Source organism: Tasmannia lanceolata, unplaced genomic scaffold (genome assembly GCF_043159265.1).
Source record: "Tasmannia lanceolata isolate RefF3 unplaced genomic scaffold, GAP_Taslan_0.1 ptg000234l, whole genome shotgun sequence".
NCBI classification, from domain to species: Eukaryota; Viridiplantae; Streptophyta; class Magnoliopsida; order Canellales; family Winteraceae; genus Tasmannia; species Tasmannia lanceolata.
In genome coordinates, this window is record NW_027518910.1 from 38,604 (window position 1) to 42,882 (window position 4,279).

Below are 4,279 nucleotides of genomic sequence, written 5' to 3' on the forward strand. Positions count from 1 at the left end.
TTTGAGATGAAAATCAATTCCCCATTGGTAGCAAATGGTTATCCATTAAGCGGGGAAAATAGTATTTTAAAAGCAGAAAGATTATGCTTCTACTCTTGCAAGAACGGACTAACAGGGTTAGCTACCTAGCCAACCTTCATAATTAAATGCCGTCACTGTATGGATGGATCTCATTGTGAAAAGACCTATATACTGGATAATTTTATGGGTAGAGCCAAAGAGTGTGAACTGTACAAGTTACTAATAACATTGATTAAATGGGGGAAGGAGCTCCGGTGTATAGAGAGGACCTCACCGTTTAAGAAGTAATCATAGAAACGATGGAAGCCACTATTTATTTATTTCTCCATTTTTCTCTATTTATTACTACCTATTTACTAGATATTTTATATCTAATATCGGTACAATTTCTTATTCCGAGGTGAAATGCCTGGAAGAAATCAAAAATCGTGGTTGGGAAGGTCATAGTAGCAAAAGCCATTGGAATTTTTATTTTATACATCGGAAGAATCCGTTTTGTTACTAATAAACTAGGGGAGGGGAAAAGAATGACTGAAAGAAAAGAAATCAATTAGTTATTCATCAAGGTTTCATTTGATTCAATGACCAGAGTTAGGCGGGGATATATAGCTCGGAGACGTCGAACAAAAATTCGTTTATTTGCATCAACCTTTCGAGGGGCTCATTCAAGACTTACTCGAACTACTACTCAACAGAAAATGAGAGCTTTGGTTTCCAGTCATCGGGATAGATGCAGGCAAAAGAGAGATTTTCGTCGTTTGTGGATCACTCGGATAAATGCAGTAACTCGTGAAAATGGGGTATCCTATAGTTATAGTCGATTAATGCACGATCTGTACAAGAGGCAGTTGCTTCTTAATCGTAAAATACTTGCACAAATAGCTATATCAAATAGGAATTGCATTTACATGATTTCAAATGAGATTATCAAATAAGGCGACTGGAACGAATTCACCGAAATGATTTAAACGGAGTTCCCCGGAGAATGAACTCCGGGAAGGTAGAGTAGAAATGAATATGATAAATATTAGAAATGAACGAACACTTTTCAATAAAAAAAAATATTTTTTCTTCCCCATTCATTCTTTTTTTTTTTTCTTACGACGCGACAATCAAGTATCTCGGCTTTTTCGAACAAAACCTCAATCTGAGTTTGAATTCCAATTAGAGTTTTGATTCAATTGAGAAGTAGGCCTATTTATTTCTGGTTTTAGGACCAGCAGTTCTAGGGGTCGACTCGGTTCTTTCAAATTGTTTCTCATTATTAAGAAAAGGTAACGAAGATAAAATACGAGCTTGTTTTATAGCAATAGTAATTAATCGTTGTTGTTTCAAGGTCAATCTATTCACTCGTCTAGATAATATTTTTCCTTGTTCACTAATAAATCGACTAATTAAACTCATATTTCTATAATCAATTCGATCCCCCGATCCAATTGGGGGCAAACGCCTACGAAAAGATCGCTTGGATTTACGAAAGGGTCGCTTGGATTTATCCATGATTTATTCCTTATCTCTAAAATCTTATTTCTTCATTCATTTCGGTTTCGGATCCGACCGAAATAGTAATAGTACTTGATTTGTTTATATTTTATATATCTATCTATATGTAATTTTGTCCTGTTCCTTGGAAGGGTGGAACAGACATTCTATTCTGTTCGATCTATTTCTTTATCTCCCCATGAATCGTATGCTTGTAACAATAAGGACAGAATTTTCTCAAGTCCAATCGACTAGGCGTATTGTGTCGATTCTTTTGAGTAATATATCTGGAAATGCCCCGCGATTCCTTATTTAAATCATTTCGGACACAACTGGTACATTCCAAAATAACTCTTATTCTGACATCTTTACCCTTGGCCATGAACCTCCTTTGGATTTTGGATTCCCTCCACTCTTCTATTTTCGATCTGAATCGAAGAATACGAAAAGAAGGAAAAATAAATAGAAGTTGCTAACTGATAACTCGAAATCCAATTATGAAAGATTTCGCTGCAATCAATAGAGTAATAATAAGTAATACAATTATTTCTAACTATCCATTATTTCTAATCCCAGTCAGTATTTCATTTACTATCTTGTATGCTCTTGAACAGCCTGTCCTAGACCCACATTTCTATTTCTGTTCTCCCTCTATTAATTCTATGCTGAGCCCGAGTTTCGCTGAGGTTTAATCCACTTTTCTTTCTCTTTCCTTCCTAAACAACTTAAAAAAAAAATTCAAAAGGGTGGATTAGTCACAGAGAATTTGTTGTATCTCTAATCTTCTTCACCCCTTCCCATGTCAATAACTAGAATGAAAAAAAGGGGAATGTCAACGCATCTGGGAATAAACGATTGATCTCTATCAATAGACCTGCTAAAGACCCGAACCATAGCGTAGTTAGCACAGGTGCCACGGAGAGATATGTTTTTATATCTCGCATTGAAAATCCTCCTTCTTTATTGGAATACATATATGATCAGATGTATCTGTAGCTAAAGATCACTTGTATTTGTACACGAAATCCCTAATCCCGAACTAAAATGAAAATGAATATGTACAATAATCCGGTGGATTAGATCTACTTGTCCCTAAAACAGAAAAAGATGACCCTTTCTTACTGAGCATTACCGATAAATATTCATTTTTTTATACGTTAGGTTTCATATGTATATAATTCTTTGATTATATGAAATCAAAAAGAAGAAATGGCAAGAGAAATTGTCTCTAGATATTAGGAAATAACGATGTGGAAAACAAGACAAGGATTCCCTACAATGAAACTGTACAACAATTGAAAGGGATGTAGCGCAGCTTGGTAGCGCGTTTGTTTTGGGTACAAAATGTCACGGGTTCAAATCCTGTCATCCCTACCTATTACTTCTCCTATGGGCAGTAACGAGGGATCAGTTGAGATCGATTCAAATTGGACTGGACCTGGACATAATTTTGCATTTTATGATACTACATGCATGCAAGGTGTATTGGGGGTACAAAAAGAATCCCTTTCTTTACAGTTGTATCTCCTGTCATAAGAAAGCGCTCTTAGTTCAGTTCGGTAGAACGTGGGTCTCCAAAACCCGATGTCGTAGGTTCAAATCCTACAGAGCGTGATTCTGTTTTTGTAATGTTGAATCACAATAAAATAACTTTACTAACTTGAACTGCAACCTGAATTTGACCTCCTGCAGCTTAAGAAGGAGGTCAATCAAAAAAGAGATGTTACTCAATCAAAGGTCCAACTGATCTCCGCGTCTGTATTGTAAATATGCAGTTACGAATAATCCGGCCAAAGTAATAGGAATTAGACCTAAGACGATTCCAAATAGAAAAACTTCAATCATTTCAATTTGTTGGAAAGGGTAAAAATAGAGGTAATATCTATCCCTAAATATTACTCCGAATCACCCATGAATCTCAATGATCAAGAATTGGTAATTAACGCGGGAAGGAACTATCGAATACCTGAAATCTCACAGAACTATTTATTTTGATGAATTATTCATTCAATTAATTTCAAATAAGTCGTATCTTGCTCAGACCAATCAATAGAGCTGGGGTTATAGTTGAAGCAGCTAGTAGAAAACCGAAATAACTAGTTATAGTGGGCATGAAGGAGCTAAATGAGATACGTTCTTTTTTTTTTACATATGTTTATAAAGCACTTACCTAAGTTTCAATTTTTGCGAGATGTGATGATCAGAAAAAATACCAATTGACAGAATCAGTTCCAATTGAAAGTTCTTGATTCATCAGTCATTATAGACGGCACTGACAAAGATAGAGTAGCAGAGGTAGAAAAAAAAAAAAAGATTGATTTATCATCTGTGACATCTACCAATGTCGGGATTTCAAATCAACAGATTCATTGAGCAACTCGTGAGTAAAGTAATAGTCAGAAGAACTGTGTCGTGTAACTTCATTCAAAAATGAAATTATCTTTGAATAACTATAGAATAAAAGAATTGGATTTCAAAAGAATTTCCATTTTGACCATTTATTTCTTTTCTTTTTCAATTTATCAATTCCTATTATCCTTTTAGGTTCCACAGTCTGTCTTTCCATATCATGGAGTTCCATCCTTGTAGCTAGGTCAAGAAGGAACCTTTGGATCTAATCCAGTAATGGTTGCATCACGAATATTGATTGTTCAAACTATTTATTGTTTCTTCTCTTTCTTTCATCGAATACTATCTACTACTGTAGAACCAACCAATTACTTGAAATGAAAGGATTAGAAAAAAAGAAAAATATCTTTTCTACAACCATGAGAGG

At 35.0% G+C, this 4,279-nt stretch overlaps 2 non-coding genes across 2 annotated transcripts; both read left to right on the forward strand.

Moving 5' to 3' along the window:
* Positions 1-2,803: 2,803 nt before the first annotated feature.
* On the forward strand, positions 2,804-2,877 carry TRNAP-UGG (transfer RNA proline (anticodon UGG)). Its single transcript has one exon. It is a non-coding gene; the product is annotated as a tRNA-Pro (tRNA).
* Positions 2,878-3,043: 166 nt separating this feature from the next.
* On the forward strand, positions 3,044-3,117 carry TRNAW-CCA (transfer RNA tryptophan (anticodon CCA)). Its single transcript has one exon. It is a non-coding gene; the product is annotated as a tRNA-Trp (tRNA).
* Positions 3,118-4,279: the final 1,162 nt, after the last annotated feature.